The sequence below is a fragment of the Rattus norvegicus genome, chromosome 4 (genome assembly GCF_036323735.1).
Source record: "Rattus norvegicus strain BN/NHsdMcwi chromosome 4, GRCr8, whole genome shotgun sequence".
Classification (NCBI taxonomy): Eukaryota; Metazoa; Chordata; class Mammalia; order Rodentia; family Muridae; genus Rattus; species Rattus norvegicus.
Genome location: NC_086022.1, coordinates 100,774,075 through 100,790,890, shown reverse-complemented (window position 1 = coordinate 100,790,890; position 16,816 = coordinate 100,774,075). Strand labels below are relative to the sequence as shown.

General features: G+C 38.7%; 1 pseudogene; it reads right to left on the bottom strand.

Annotated features, from left to right (window-relative positions):
• Nucleotides 1-11,537: 11,537 nt before the first annotated feature.
• On the bottom strand, nt 11,538-12,037 carry Igkvl-ps15 (immunoglobulin kappa variable like, pseudogene 15; annotated as a pseudogene).
• Nucleotides 12,038-16,816: the final 4,779 nt, after the last annotated feature.

Here is a 16,816-nt window from a genome sequence, read left to right as displayed (position 1 = left end):
GAGCCCAGGAACAGATGGGTTTAGTGCTGAATTCTATCAGACCTTCCTAGAAGACCTCATAGGGATACTGTTCAAACTATTCCAGAAAAAAGAAAGAGACAGAGAACTACCTAATTTCTTCTATGAAGCCAGAATTACACTTATACGTGAACCACCCAAAGATCTAAAAAGGAAGAGAACGTCAGACCAATTTTCCTTATGAACATTGACCCAAAAATACTCAATAAATTTCTTCCAAATTGAATCCAAGGAAACATCAAAACGATCATCCATCACGATCAATTAGGCTTTATCCCAGGGATGCAGGGATGGTTCAATATACAGAAATCTTTCAAGGTAATCCACTGTATGAAGAAATTCCAGGAAAAAAGAAACACATGATCATTTCATTAGATACTGAAAAAGCATTTGACAAAATTCAACACACCTTCATGATAACAGTCATGGAAAGATCTGGAATTCAAGGCCCTTAACTAAAAGCAACCAAGTACCTAACTTCAAACTAAATGGAGAAAAGCTTGAAGTAATCCCACTAAAATCAGGGACTAGACAAGGCTGCCCACTCTCTCCCTACTTATTCAATATAGTACTCAAAATACTAGCCAGAGCAATAAGAAAATGAAAGAAGGTAAATTGGTAGGGCAAGATATAAATGGGAAGTTTTGGCATAAAATTAAATGTAAAATTCTTTGATAAGTATAATATAGGGAGAATCTCTAAAACATTAATTAAAAAATAAGAAAGGATTCTCTGTTGACTCTCTCAGTTAGGCAGATTTAGCACACATACTCATTGTCTTCCTCCTGAAGCATTTCTGGTCCTGGGATGTTTGTAACAATAAATTCAAGTCTAAGCATCTCTAGAAAATAAATACACTTCGTATGATTGCTGTGCATGTGAATGTTTTGTACCATGCTTCCATAAAACACATCACAGAAGGTGAGTTTTAAGGACACAATGAGAAGTGCAGAAATTATAAACATGAATGTGCTTTTAAAAAGTCCATAACCTACATAAAGTTGTAATTTTCAGGGAATGGTTTTGAGATGTTTCAGCAACTAAGAGGATTTACTGTTCTTGAAGAGGAACTAGGTTCATTATTAATATTCACATGGTGGCTTGAAATCCCTCTAGTTCCACATTGTCCAAATAATTAACCTGAAAATGTACATGTGAGTACGTGTATATGGAATTATTAAATGTTGATATCTTGGAATATTCATGTAGTCAGAAATACATATTTGCATTAAATAAAAAAGTAATGAAAAATGAAGCATGAATTTAAAAGGGAGTAAATAGGAATATTTGTGAAGATTTTGAGGGAAGACATGAAAAAATGTCATAATTAAAATGGAATCTCACAAGAAAATTAGAAAAAGTAGTAGCTGCATCATCTATATAACATCTGCAAATACCTATGAGAGTACTATATAATTACTTATTTATTTCCCAGAATTAGTTCATATCTTAGAGCCTAGGAAACATAATAAGGACATAATAAGGAAATTCTACATTGAACTAGGCATAAATCAAAATAAGTGCGACTCACAGACTGGAGCTGTTCTTTTTAAGGAGAGCATACTCGCTACAAATATACCCATATTGTCTCTCTAATCTTACCATCATAGGATCATGGCCTCTTCATGGATCACAAACGTGGCTTCAGCTGTTCCTAGCCTTTGATGATTTGCACATACCCAGAGCACAGCCCACTGATGTGAGGACTTCTTTATTGCCAGATCATACCCTGTGCTGGAATCAGCCTCACACATTTCACACCCAGACATGAGTACTCCTAGTCAGATCCTGGGGTTGCTGCTGCTCTGGCTTACAGGTAACGAAGACAGAATAAAAAAGAATGTTATATATATGGCTGTTGTTAGTGCTCCATGGTCTCCATAAACGTCTTATATATGACAGAATAAATTGTGTGGGAATTTCATTTCAATTTCCAATATCAGGTGCAAGATGTGATATCATGATGACTCAGTCTCCTGCCTCTCTATCTGCATCTCTGGGAGAAACTGTCACAATTACATGAAATAAAGTCATGATATCAGCAGGTAATTATCACGGTATCAGCAGAAACCAGGGAAATCTCCTAAGCTCGTGATCTATGGTGCAGAAGATGTTTTGGAAGATGATGTCCCATCAACGTTCAGTGGCAGTGCATCTGGCACACAGTTTTCTCTCAAAATCAGCAGCCTACATCCCGATGATACTGCAATGTATTACTGCCAACAGGGTTACAGTGATCCTCCCACAGTGATTCAAGTCATGGCATAAACCACCCAGGGAAGAAGAAGAGAGAGCACGAGCTTCCACAATTCTCCTTCTGTGGTCTCCAGATGCTGCAACTGTTTCCTGTTGCTAAGACATAAAGGCCAATGTGATGTTTTTGTACAGAGTTCAGGTGAACTTTTATATGTCCAAATTTTATTTCACGCCCTAAGAGGAATCATCCTCACACAAGTTACACACAGACATGAGTGCTTCCACTCAGATAATGGAGTTGCTGCTGCTCTGGCCGTCAGCACACTGAGAACAGATTATTCTTTGAATCTCAAGTACATTTTTTACTGAAAGAAAGGCTTCCTGATCACATGATTCTCAGCTGTGGGGTCAACTCTCATATGCATGGAAGGGATGAGATTTTCCTCTATTACCTCTTTGTTCATTTCTGTCCTCATTAGGAAGGCAATGTCTCAACTGCTTTTCTATTGGTGGGACAGCATTGTTTTCATGGATAACCAAGGTAATTCATAAAATAAAATATTTAATCTTTGATTGATTGTTTTAAGAGAATTAACCCATTTTCTACATGGTTGTAAATGGGGCAGCAGACAGGGCTATGTGGTTTTGGGGGCACAAGGAGGTGCCTATACTTCTTTTTTTTTTTTTTATGGTTGAATCCATTCTACAGAATGAGAGTTGTGTTTACTCCGACGGTTCAAGGAGGGCAAGTCTAAGGCAAACTCTGGATATTGGTAATTGGCTACAGTTTTTCAGCAAGGGAAATGTGATATCTTGTTCAGCTTCTATCTTCTTAGATCATTAGTTGTTTGTGACCCGGCTTTTCAGCCTGGTCATCTTTTTGGAATTGACAAGTTTCTGTATCTATCCTTTAATATTTCAGAAAAGTTCTGGGACTCCGAGTCTTCTTAAAATGCACATTTGATTGAGTTTTCTGTTTAAGCATTTAGCACACTCCTTGGCAAATAGAAGTCCTTCTGTTCCACTGGAGTCCTCATCAGTCATAGTTTATAGCTTTAACTATCCCTGACCCTATTTGCATAGCTCCTTGCAAAGTTCCATACTGCAGCTTCTTCTTCTTTTTTTTTTTTTATTAACTTGAGTATTTCTTATCTACATTTCGAGTGTTATTCCCTTTCCCGGTTTCCGGGCAAACATCCCCCTCCCCCCTCCCCTTCCTTATGGGTGTTCCCCTCCCAACCCTCCCCCCATTGCCGCCCTCCCCCCATAGACTAGTTCACTGGGGGTTCAGTCTTAGCAGGACCCAGGGCTTCCCCTTCCACTGGTGCTCTTACTAGGATATTCATTGCTACCTATGGGGTCAGAGTCCAGGGTCAGTCCATGTATAGTCTTTAGGTAGTGGCTTAGTCCCTGGAAGCTCTGGTTGCTTGGCATTGTTGTACTTTTGGGGTCTCGAGCCCCTTCAAGCTCTTCCAGTTCTTTCTCTGATTCCTTCAATAGGGGACCTATTCTCAGTTCAGTGGTTTGCTGCTGGCATTCGCCTCTGTATTTGCTGTATTCTGGCTGTGTCTCTCAGGAGCGATCTACATCCGGCTCCTGTCAGTCTGCACTTCTTTGCTTCATCCATCTTGTCTAATTGGGTGGCTGTATATGTATGGGCCAAATGTGGGACAGGCTCTGAATGGGTGTTCCTTCAGTCTCTGTTTTAATCTTTGCCTCTCCCTTCCCTGCCAAGGGTATTCTTTTTCCTCATTTAAAGAAGGAGTGAAGCATTCACATTTTGATCATCCGTCTTGAGTTTCGTTTGTTCTAGGGATCTAGGGTAATTCAAGCATTTGGGCTAATAGCCACTTATCAATGAGTGCATACCATGTATGTCTTTCTGTGATTGGGTGAGCTCACTCAGGATGATATTTTCCAGTTCCAACCATTTGCCTACGAATTTCATAAACTCGTTGTTTTTGATAGCTGAGTAATATTCCATTGTGTAGATGTACCACATTTTCTGTATCCATTCCTCTGTTGAAGGGCATCTGGGTTCTTTCTATTTTCTGGCTATTATAAATAAGGCTGCGATGAACATAGTGGAGCACGTGTCTCTTTTATATGTTGAGGCATCTTTTGGGTATATGCCCAAGAGAGGCATAGCTGGATCCTCAGGCAGTTCAATGTCCAATTTTCTGAGGAACCTCCAGACTGATTTCCAGAATGGTTTTACCAGTCTGCAATCCCACCAACAATGGAGGAGTGTTCCTCTTTCTCCACATCCTCGCCAGCATCTGCTGTCACCTGAGTTTTTGATCTTAGCCAATCGCACTGGTGTGAGGTGAAATCTCAGGGTTGTTTTGATTTGCATTTCCCTTATGACTAAAGATGTTGAACATTTCTTTAGGTGTTTCTCAGCCATTCAGCATTCCTCAGCTGTGAATTCTTTGTTTAGCTCTGAACCCCATTTTTTAATAGGGTTATTTGTTTCCCTGCGGTCTAACTTCTTGAGTTCTTTGTATATTTTGGATATAAGGCCTCTATCTGTTGTAGGATTGGTAAAGATCTTTTCCCAATCTGTTGGTTGCCGTTTTGTCCTAACCACAGTGTCCTTTGCCTTACAGAAGCTTTGCAGTTTTATGAGATCCCATTTGTCGATTCTTGATCTTAGAGCATAAGCCATTGGTGTTTTGTTCAGGAAATTTTTTCCAGTGCCCATGTGTTCCAGATGCTTCCCTAGTTTTTCTTCTATTAGTTTGAGTGTGTCTGGTTTGATGTGGAGGTCCTTGATCCACTTGGACTTAAGCTTTGTACAGGGTGATAAGCATGGATCGATCTGCATTCTTCTACATGTTGCCCTCCAGTTGAACCAGCACCATTTGCTGAAAATGCTATCTTTTTTCCATTGGATGGTTTTGGCTACTTTGTCAAAAATCAAGTGACCATAGGTGTGTGGGTTCATTTCTGGGTCTTCAATTCTATTCCATTGGTCTATCTGTCTGTCTCTGTACCAATACCATGCAGTTTTTATCACTATTGCTGTGTAATACTGCTTGAGTTCAGGGATAGTGATTCCCCCTGAAGTCCTTTTATTGTTGAGGATAGCTTTAGCTATCCTGGGTTTTTTGTTATTCCAGATGAATTTGCAAATTGTTCTGTCTAACTCTTTGAAGAATTGGATTGGTATTTTGATGGGGATTGCATTGAATCTGTAGATTGCTTTTGGTAAAATGGCCATTTTTACTATATTAATCCTGCCAATCCATGAGCATGGGAGATCTTTCCATCTTCTGAGGTCTTCTTCAATTTCTTTCCTCAGTGTCTTGAAGTTCTTATTGTACAGATCTTTTACTTGCTTGGTTAAAGTCACACCGAGGTACTTTATATTATTTGGGTCTATTATGAAGGGTGTCGTTTCCCTAATTTCTTTCTCGGCTTGTTTCTCTTTTGTATAGAGGAAGGCAACTGATTTATTTGAGTTAATTTTATACCCAGCCACTTTGCTGAAGTTGTTTATCAGGTTTAGTAGTTCTCTGGTGGAACTTTTGGGATCACTTAAATATACTATCATGTCATCTGCAAATAGTGATATTTTGACCTCTTCTTTTCCGATCTGTATCCCTTTGATCTCCTTTTGTTGTCTGATTGCTCTGGCTAGATCTTCAAGAACTATATTGAATAAGTAGGGAGAGAGTGGGCAGCCTTGTCTAGTCCCTGATTTTAGTGGGATTGCTTCAAGTTTCTCTCCATTTAGTTTAATGTTAGCAACTGGTTTGCTGTATATGGCTTTTACTATGTTTAGGTATGGGCCTCGAATTCCTATTCTTTCCAGGACTTTTATCATGAAGGGGTGTTGAATTTTGTCAAATGCTTTCTCGGCATCTAATGAAATGATCATGTGGTTCTGTTCTTTCAGTTTGTTTATATAATGGATCACGTTGATGGTTTTCCGTATATTAAACCATCCCTGCATGCCTGGGATGAAGCCTACTTGATCATGGTGGATGATTGTTTTGATGTGCTCTTGAATTCGGTTTGCCAGAATTTTATTGAGTATTTTTGCGTCGATATTCATGAGGGAAATTGGTCTGAAGTTCTCTTTCTTTGTTGTGTCTTTGTGTGGTTTAGGTATAAGAGTAATTGTGGCTTCGTAGAAGGAATTCGGTAGGGCTCCATCTGTTTCAATTTTGTGGAATAATTTGGATAATATTGGTATGAGGTCTTCTATGAAGGTTTGATAGAATTCTGCACTAAACCCGTCTGGACCTGGGCTCTTTTTGGTTGGGAGACCTTTAATGACTGCTTCTATTTCCTTAGGAGTTATGGGGTTGTTTAACTGGTTTATCTGTTCCTGATTTAACTTCGATACCTGGTATCTGTCTAGGAAATTGTCCATTTCCTGAAGATTTTCAAATTTTGTTGAATATAGGTTTTTATAGTAAGATCTGATGATTTTTTGATTTTCCTCTGAATCTGTAGTTATGTCTCCCTTTTCATTTCTGATTTTGTTAATTTGGACGCACTCTCTGTGTCCTCTCGTTAGTCTGGCTAAGGGTTTATCTATCTTGTTGATTTTCTCAAAGAACCAACTTTTGGTTCTGTTGATTCTTTCTATGGTCCTTTTTGTTTCTACTTGGTTGATTTCAGCTCTGAGTTTGATTATTTCCTGCCTTCTACTCCTCCTGGGTGTATTTGCTTCTTTTTGTTCTAGAGCTTTTAGGTGTGCTGTCAAGCTGCTGACATATGCTCTTTCCTGTTTCTTTCTGCAGGCACTCAGCGCTATGAGTTTTCCTCTTAGCACAGCTTTCATTGTGTCCCATAAGTTTGAATATGTTGTATCTTCATTTTCATTAAATTCTAAAAAGTTTTTAATTTCTTTATTTCTTCCTTGACCAGGTTATCATTGAGTAGAGCATTGTTCAATTTCCACGTATATGTGGGCATTCTTCCCTTATTGTTATTGAAGACCAGTTTTAGGCCGTGGTGGTCCGATAGCACGCATGGGATTATTTCTATCTTTCTGTACCTGTTGAGGCCCGGTTTTTGACCAATTATATGGTCAATTTTGGAGAAAGTACCATGAGGAGCTGAGAAGAAGGTATATCCTTTTGCTTTAGGATAGAATGTTCTATAAATATCCGTTAAGTCCATTTGGCTCATGACTTCTCTTAGTCTGTCGACATCACTGTTTAATTTCTGTTTCCATGATCTGTCCATTGATGAGAGTGGGGTGTTGAAATCTCCCACTATTATTGTGTGAGGTGCAATGTGTGTTTTGAGCTTTAGTAAGGTTTCTTTTACGTATGTAAGTGCCCTTGTATTTGGGGCATAGATATTTAGGATTGAGAGTTCATCTTGGTTGATTTTTCCTTTGATGAATATGAAGTGTCCTTCCTTATCTTTTTTGATGTCTTTTAGTTGGAAATTGATTTTATTTGATATTAGAATGGCTACTCCAGCTTGCTTCTTCTGACCATTTGCTTGGAAAGTTGTTTTCCAGCCTTTCACTCTGAGGTAGTGTCTGTCTTTTTCTCTGAGGTGTGTTTCCTGTAGGCAGCAGAATGCAGGGTCCTCGTTGCATATCCAGTTTGTTAATCTATGTCTTTTTATTGGGGAGTTGAGGCCATTGATATTGAGAGATATTAAGGAATAGTGATTATTGTTTCCCTTTATATTCATATTTGGATGTGAGGTTATGTTTGTGTGCTTTCATTCTCTTTGTTTTGTTGCCAAGACGATTAGTTTCTTGCTTCTTCTAGGGTATAGCTTGCCTCCTTATGTTGGGCTTTACCATTTATTATCCTTTGTAGTGCTGGATTTGTAGAAAGATATTGTGTAAATTTGGTTTTGTCATGGAATATCTTGGTTTCTCCATCAATGTTAATTGAGAGTTTTGCTGGATACAGTAACCTGGGCTGGCATTTGTGTTCTCTTAGGGTCTGTATGACATCAGTCCAGGATCTTCTGGCCTTCATAGTTTCTGGCGAGAAGTCTGGTGTGATTCTGATAGGTCTCCCTTTATATTTTACTTGACCTTTTTCCCTTACTGCTTTTAATATTCTTTCTTTATTTTGTGCGTTTGGTGTTTTGACAATTATGTGACAGCAGGTGTTTCTTTTCTGGTCCAATCTATTTGGAGTTCTGTAGGCTTCTTGTATGTCTATGGGTATCTCTTTTTTTAGGTTAGGGAAGTTTTCTTCTATGATTTTGTTGAAGATATTTACTGGTCCTTTGAGCTGGGAGTCTTCACTCTCTTCTATACCTATTATCCTTAGGTTTGATCTTCTCATTGAGTCCTGGATTTCCTGTATGTTTTGGACCAGTAGCTTTTTCCGCTTTACATTATCTTTGACAGTTGAGTCAATGATTTCTATGGAATCTTCTGCTCCTGAGATTCTCTCTTCCATCTCTTGTGTTCTGTTGGTGAAGCTTGTATCTACAGCTCCTTGTCTCTTCTTTTGGTTTTCTATATCCAGGGTTGTTTCCATGTGTTCTTTCTTGATTGCTTCTATTTCCATTTTTAATTCCTTCAACTGTTTAATTGTGTTTTCCTGGAATTCTTTCAGGGATTTTTGCGATTCCTCTCTGTAGGCTTCTACTTGTTTATTAATGTTTTCCTGTGTTTCCCTAAGTGTGTTCATGTCTTTCTTGAAGTCCTCCAGCATCATGATCAAATATGATTTTGAAACTAGATCTTGCTTTTCTGGTGTGTTTGGATATTCCATGTTTGTTTTGGTGGGAGAATTGGGCTCCGATGATGGCATGTAGTCTTAGTTTCTGTTGCTTGGGTTCCTGCGCTTGCCTCTCGCCATCAGATTATCTCTAGTGTTACTTTGTTCTGCTATTTCTGACAGTGGCTAGACTGTCCTATAAGCCTGTGTGTCAGGAGTGCTGTAGACCTGTTTTCCTCTCTTTCAGTCAGTTATGGGGACAGTGTGTTCTGCTTTCGGGCGTGTAGTTTTTCCTCTCTACAGGTCTTCAGCTGTTCCTGTGGGCCTGTGACTTGAGTTCACCAGGCAGCTTTCTTGCAGCAGAAAATTTGGTCTTACCTGTGGTCCCGAGGCTCAGGTTCGCTCGTGGGGTGCTGCCCAGGGGCTCTCTGCAGCGGCAGCAACCAGGAAGACCTGTGCTGCCCCTTCCGGGAGCTTCAGTGCACCAGGGTTCCAGATGGTCTTTGGCTTTTTCCTCTGGCGTCCGAGATGTGTGTGCAGGGAGCAGTCTCTTCTGGTTTCCCAGGCTTGTCTGCCTCTCTGAAGGTTTAGCTCTCCCTCCCACGGGATTTGGGTGCAGAGAACTGTTTATCCGGTCTGTTTCCTTCAGGGTCCGGCGGTGTCTCAGGCAGGTGTCCTGCAGCTCCTGGGCCCTCCCCCACGGGAGCCCAAAGGCCTTATACAGTTTCCTCTTGTGCCAGGGATGTGGGCAGGGGTGAGCAGTGTTGGTGGTCTCTTCCGCTCTGCAGCCTCAGGAGTGCCCACCTGACCAGGCGGTTGGGTCTCTCTCTCACCGGGTCTGGGAGCAGAGAGTTGCTGCGGGCCGGGATCCGCGGGTGTGGGACTTCCGGTAAACACAGAACGTGCCTGGTCCTAGAGAAATTCTGCTTCCGTGTGTCCCAAGCTCACCAGGCAGCTTTCTTGCAGCAGAAAATTTGGTCTTACCTGTGGTCCCGAGGCTCAGGTTCGCTCGTGGGGTGCTGCCCACGGGCTCTCTGCAGCGGCAGCAACCAGGAAGCTACTTCTTTTTTTTTTTTTTTTTTTTTTTTTTTTTTTTTTTTTTATTAACTTGAGTACTTCTTATTTACATTTTGACTGTTATTCCCTTTCCCGTTTTACGGGCCAACATTCCCCTAACCCCTTCCCCTCCCCTTCTTTATGGGTGTTCCCCTCCCCATCCTCCCCCCCATTGCCACAATCACGTTCACTGGGGGTTCAGTCTTAGCAGGACCCAGGGCTTCCCCTTACACTGGTGATCTTACTAGGATATTCAATGCTACCTACGAGGTCAGAGTCCAGGGTCAGTCCATGTATAGTCTTTAGGTAGTGGCTTAGTTCCTGGAAGCCTCTGGTTGCTTGACATTGTTGTTCATATGGGGGTCTCGAGCCCCTTCAAGCTCCTCCAGTTCTTTCTCTGATTCCTTCAACAGGGATCCTGTTGAACTTCACCATATAAGCACAATTTCAGAGGCATTAATAAGAACCGAAGTCTATATTCCTGATTTTATTGTCATCAGAATCAGTTGAAATGCATATAGTAAAAGAAAAAAACCACCTAAATGAAGTAATCGTTTTAGTATAGTGAATTAGAACATGATTAATAGCCACTAACTTGTTTGGGTGCTCTTTTGACACTAAAGTAGGTAGGAAATAGTATTCTCAGCTTCTCCCTTGCAATACAGAGTTCTCTGCCCAGAATATCTGTGTGATCTGTCCATGCTGTGCTCATAAATGTTCCGAAGGTTAAACTCTCATTATATCTTCACAACAGAAAAGTATAGTGTAGTTACTATTACTGTCTTTCAAAGAACTACAGACACTGGGTGGACTTATAATATGTGTATGTGTTCTTTGAAATATTATCAGTAAGTGTAGCATACTAGTAAAAACAAAAAATACAACAGCCTTAATTAAATCATACAAGAAACAAAAACTCCATGAAATATTTTTGGATTGCAAATAAACAGAATAACTAAGGATAACCAAATACAGATATAACTCTAATATTATTCATTATTACCTCAAAATAATTTTCTCAATTTAGTCAATATGCCACTAATCTAATTCAGAGGTACATACACAGAATATGGTCAGTCCTGAGGCATAAACAAAGTAGTCAACATGGAATAAACAGAGTAGTTAAGGAACAAACAAAGAACAAAGGCCCAAAGGTTACTGTTTTCAGAATCTTAAGGAGACTCATCAAGATTCAAAGAACACATTCCTCAGCTGTACTCATATTGAGACTTCTTCTCTCCTATACCAAAGTCAAATACCTGTCAAATTCTTAGATGGTGGTACCATGGAATCTTTCTATATCTCTCCCTCTCTTCCTTTCTGCCACATCTCTATGTGTGTGTGTGTGTGTTTGTGTGTGTGTGTGTCTGTGTGTGTGTGTGTGTGTGTGTGTGTAAAATTATTTTTTTCTTGGGAATTATGAGAAGCATGCCCTGTTTTAATGCTCTTTTTTGGAAGAAAAAAATAGGATATGAAAGTTACTCTGATCCTCATGCAAAAGCATCACATTGACCTTTGAATTTAGCCCAAGCGAAACAGTCTCAGCATCCAGAGACACCAGAAGAAGCAGTGGCAGTAGAGTGGGCTCTCACTTCTGCTTCCCTGGGTCGTTTATGTCATGGCCTGAATCACTATGGGAGGAGCACTAGAAGCCTGTTGACAGTAATAGATTCCAATATCTTCAACCTGTAGTCTGCTGATCTTAAGGGAATACTGTGTGCCAGATCTACTGCCGCTGAAACTTGATGGGACCCCATCTGCCAAGCTGGTTGCACCATAGATCAGGAACTGCGGAGATTTCCCCGGTTTCTGCTGATACCATGCTAACCAATTACCAATGTTCTGGCTTGCCTGCATTTGATGGTGACAATTTCTTCCAGAGATGCAGACAGGGAGGCAGGAGACTGTGTCATCTGGATGTCACATTTGCCACCTGAGATTGAAAATTGAAAAGGAATTCCAATACAATTTATCTTGTTAGAGACAACATTTATGGACACCATGCATGGAGCACTTACCACACTGATCTGTATAAATTTTCAGTTTATTCAGTCTTCCTTACCTGTAAGCCAGAGTAGCAGCAACCTAAGGAGTTGAGTGGGCAAGTTCATGTTTCTGTGTAACATGTGTGAATTTCTGATGTTTCTAAAAACCATCTATTCATGTAATCTAGATAGTTATCCATTCACTACTCTTACCTATTTCTAAAAATTATCTTGACAATAACCTACGAGTAAACTCAAAGCCATGCATTTATTATCTGGCCCTTAACTCATACTGCTTAATCATTTAGAAGCAGTTTATATAACCAGTTATAGGACTGGGTCTAAGTCATATATATTTAAATTATTTGTATAGTCATAATGTCATATAGAGTAACAATATCAATCACAATTTTATATCAATAAGAAGTTGGTATCAATGAAATAGTTAAATTTGTTTTAAATAAATTCTGTACCAAATTAAGAGATTATATCTTCTATTTAGTAATGAATAAGAGGATTTCTACAAAAGGTAATTATGACTAAACAGTCATTTCTAGATTAGTTATCTCTGTTAATATATGACCATTTCTAAATTCCCCAGAATAACAAACTCAGAACAACCACCCCCAGACCCCCAAGTCGAGGACACTGGGTCGACAACATTTCACAACTTCTTCAGGCTCTGTATGAACATTTAGATATATTGCGGGGTGTGTGGGGGTAGGAAAAATGAGGAACCTGGTCAGGCCTTAAGAAGTCCACACCACCGATCACTGTAGTCTCTGTGTTTGTCCTGACTGGATCTGGCCGAAAGTCTTTAAGGTCTGGAGCTCCAGCAGGTCAGTTCAGCATGTCTGATGATGAGACTAACAAAGCTATACATTCTGTAATATATAAATCTCAAAACAAAATTTTAGTATCATCAAGATATCTGTATGGATTGTATCAGTTCGTGTAGTGTATACAGACTGGTTAAGATGCAATTTTTTTTGTTGTTTTATTCCTTTGAATCTATTTATTCCAGGGGTATCCCTCTATAAAATATAATCCGTATAGCTCAAGAAGATATCCAGATCCTAATCACCTATCCTTTTCTTTTTATTTTGTATTTCAAAAACTAAGTTTATATTTAGTTACTGTGGTTAAGTGACATTTAACAAAGTAGTTTTTCTTGTGGTGCTAAGGATTTCATCCAGGGTACATTATCTAAAAACACAAAGAAAAAACCTTTCCCCCAAGTCAGCATATCCTTTAGTTGGCAATCAGAAAAGCTTGTATCTTTTATTCTCTCCCATATAAATAATATTTTCATAAAACTCAAAATCACACCCATTTTGAAAATGAAACAATATAAAAGCAAATGAAGTATAAACTAAAATATTATATGATCCTATTCTTAGGCTTGTCCAATCTATCATGCCACAAAATCAACCCAGAATTCCCATTGAACCCACATTACAGAATATGAACTTTCTGTAGACACTAATATACCATCTTTAAAGTAAACTTCTACTCACACCTGCCTATAGGAAGTAGGCAGTTTCTTTACCTATTATGTTCTCTGCTTGGAACCGTTGCATTTTTCTCTGTACGAGTTGAGAACTGTGGATAGAATTTCCACATAACTCAATCAAAATCTGTATTCTTTCCTACTAACTATAACAGTTAAGATATATATATATACATAGTTAGTATATATATAAATGTTTATTTATATATGTAAATAAATATATATTTAAATATATAATTAACAGTTTAATCACACTTCTATTAATAGCTGTTAGTAAGAAGTAGACAGCTTGTCAAATCATGCTAGTAACCCAAAATTCCTGTGAAGCCCACATTAGAGAGAATGTGTATGACTTATTGGAGCATTATATCTTTATACCATCTGTTAAGCTCTCCACCTGGATGCTCAGACCTCTACTCACTTCATTAGCAACTTATATAATCTACATCTGTTATGCACTCTGCCTGGTACTGCAGACTTCTATATTTTTATCTTAGTTCAGAACTGTGAGTGAAATGTCCCATGTGATTTGGACAAATGCTTTATAAAACTCTATTCTAAAGGCAAAAAAAAGCAGTCTTTGAATTAAGCCACACTCTCTACAACCTGACCCAGTGCACATTGTTTCTTTTCACATCAGGGAACCTAGTGTCTGGGAGCAGAGATTCTCTCTCCCTGTGTTCCTTTGTTTCAAGGTTCCTGTGATTGAGTCCATGTAATCTTAAAGTTTTAGTGGATTCTTGCCTAAAACGTTGGTTCGACACCTGTAGTAGTAACTAATATAAATATAGATGTGGGGCACATGCACCAGGTCACACTAGCTCCTGCTTCTCTGTCTCCAGCAGCCTCTCCTCCTCTTTTACTAGCTCTACATTGGCACCAGCTACTCTCTGGGCCCTGTGGCAGCTACTTTCTTGCAACTCTGTGCTGTAAACTCTGTTCACAATCCCAGCATCTGCCCCCTGTTGTTATCTCCACAATTCCCAATATCCCTGCGAAATCAAAACTCTGGAAGCTGGTAATTTATTAATCAGATTTATATCAGTAAATTCTTACTCCAAATAATCATCCAGACAATAAATTTAGAGTCAAGTAATATTGATATAAACTACCCACCTAGATAAGACAAATTGTCCTATAAAATCCATCCGTTATAAAATATTCATAACTACCTGTGATACTTTGAGGCCACACACATCCAGGTCATTCTTCTCTGCCTCCATCTTGGTTCTTCTTCCTCTCCTCCTCCTCCTCTCTCTCCTCTCTCCAAAACTTAGTTTTTCACTGCCCAGTCACAGGCCTTGCTTTATCTTGTGTCTTCCATCACCTGCATATAGACATCAATCTGCAATTACAAACTTCTTTCCTCCTTTGACCAAAAAACAAAACAAAAAAAAAAAAAAACCCTAGAATACACCCACAAGCATTGCAGTACTTAGGTAGTTTTGGCAAGGTTGAAGTCTGAGCTCTTGAGAGTGGTGTCAGAAATTCAATATCATCTTCTATTACACGTTTGAGAACAGTCAGAGCTGTGTGACACCCACAAGTTTTCAGGAAAAAAGCTACCCTGTGTCTTTAAACCAGTTAGGAAATATCGATACAATGTATTAGACATAATTGTAAGTGTTAATGATGAAAATTCATGAAGTTCCATAATAAATTAGGTTTTTGAAATAACCTAAAATTTATTATTTAATAATGAAGTATTCTAAGAGTTAGTTATATTAGTTTTATTTTTGGCTAGTACTTTTTCGAGTCTACATGGTTTTATTTGAACAAACTCAAATGCAGATTGAAAGTTTCCATAAGGAATAAGCAATAAGAGCTCAAATAGATTAACTTTTGAATCTATGTTTAATATATTACCATCTTTGTATCTTAACTGACTCCAAAAATTACTTTTTTCTGATCAAATCCAGGGGTCATGTAGAACTGTATGACCTTAAACTTGTATTAGAGGATGACACTGAAGTTCTAGAGTTACTGCTTCCTACTTTCAAGAACTGGAATTACAGGAGTCATCACCAGGCCCTGTTCCCACAATGCTCTTAAATATTTTTTAATACTAGGAAAAAAGTCTATCAATTAAGCTAAATCCAAGCATATTTTCTTCTTCCTTAGTAGCAAGAATTAGACTGCATATATATAGATGTGTATGTGTGTGTATGTGTGTGTGAGTGTGTGTGTGTGTGTTTTGAATGTATTTATGTTTGATAGCCTGCACATTATTCTTTTTAATGGTTTTGTTGTATATTCCCAGGAAGAAACAGGCTTAGATTCACTTCATTATTTTTCCTGAGCACATTAAAATTACAATTTACCGTTGTTCAGCTTTTTCCTGGGCCCAACAAGAACAAAGACTCTTACTATGTCTTCATTTTTGCAATCTCTCCAGCAGAGGGAGGACATAATACAGGTCTATCAAACAAAGATCACCAGACTGTGGGCTGGTATCTAGTATCAATCACTGTAACACTAGGAGCAAGAGAAGTTTCTAGTTAGTTTCCTGTTCACTTGTTATCCAGCATTTTCTCCTTGTCTTTACTTACTTCTGTGAGAATGGTCTGGGCAAAATTCATACCTACATTTAGTCATGGGAGAATGGAAATCCTAGCAATTCTTTGTGTTGTAAATGTAAAAACACCTGTCTTAGAACAATGGCCCTGAATAATTACCTTCCTTGGCAGAAGGGTAAGTGTAACACCTCTTTCAATTTCCATTCATCCATCATAATCCACTACAGTGTTGCTGAAGGAGCTGGATTGTTTATCATTATAACCTGGAGTGAAGTTGCTTATTGATATCTAGTAATTTTCAAAGATAAAAATGTAAAGGCCATGGGATGAAATCACATCAGCAAACATGTCAGAAAAATTTTCTCCTGAACAACAGACATGGAGTTAGACTTCCACTCTGATCTCAACAGATCATTAAAGGATGTGAAAAGACAGGCAAGGTTATTGAGAAGTCCTTTTTTCCACTTTTGGTGGGTTTTTTGTCTTGATTATTGCTAATGGTATTAATCTATTGAAATGATCTTTTTCCCTCTACTTTTTCAAATTATTTACTACCACCAGTGATATAAGTTACAATTTTGTTGGATTCCATATATTTGAGAGTGTGATGTAATTGCTTAATGAAAACATACATGTGTGAATAGATGCATAATAATCGGTAGAATCAGGGTATGGGTCATAATTTGTCTCTACAGAAGACTCTTGGATGAACCACTTTTAGCAAGCAGTATACAACACACTATCATCGCACTTTTCATCAATTTTCAGGTCACTGATTTTTAAAATATATTCCAACAATTCTTCTTGAAACTAGTTTTTTCCCAAGTATCATTTTCAGGCCCCTCATGTGTTTCATCATCCTAGAAGATTTTTACATCC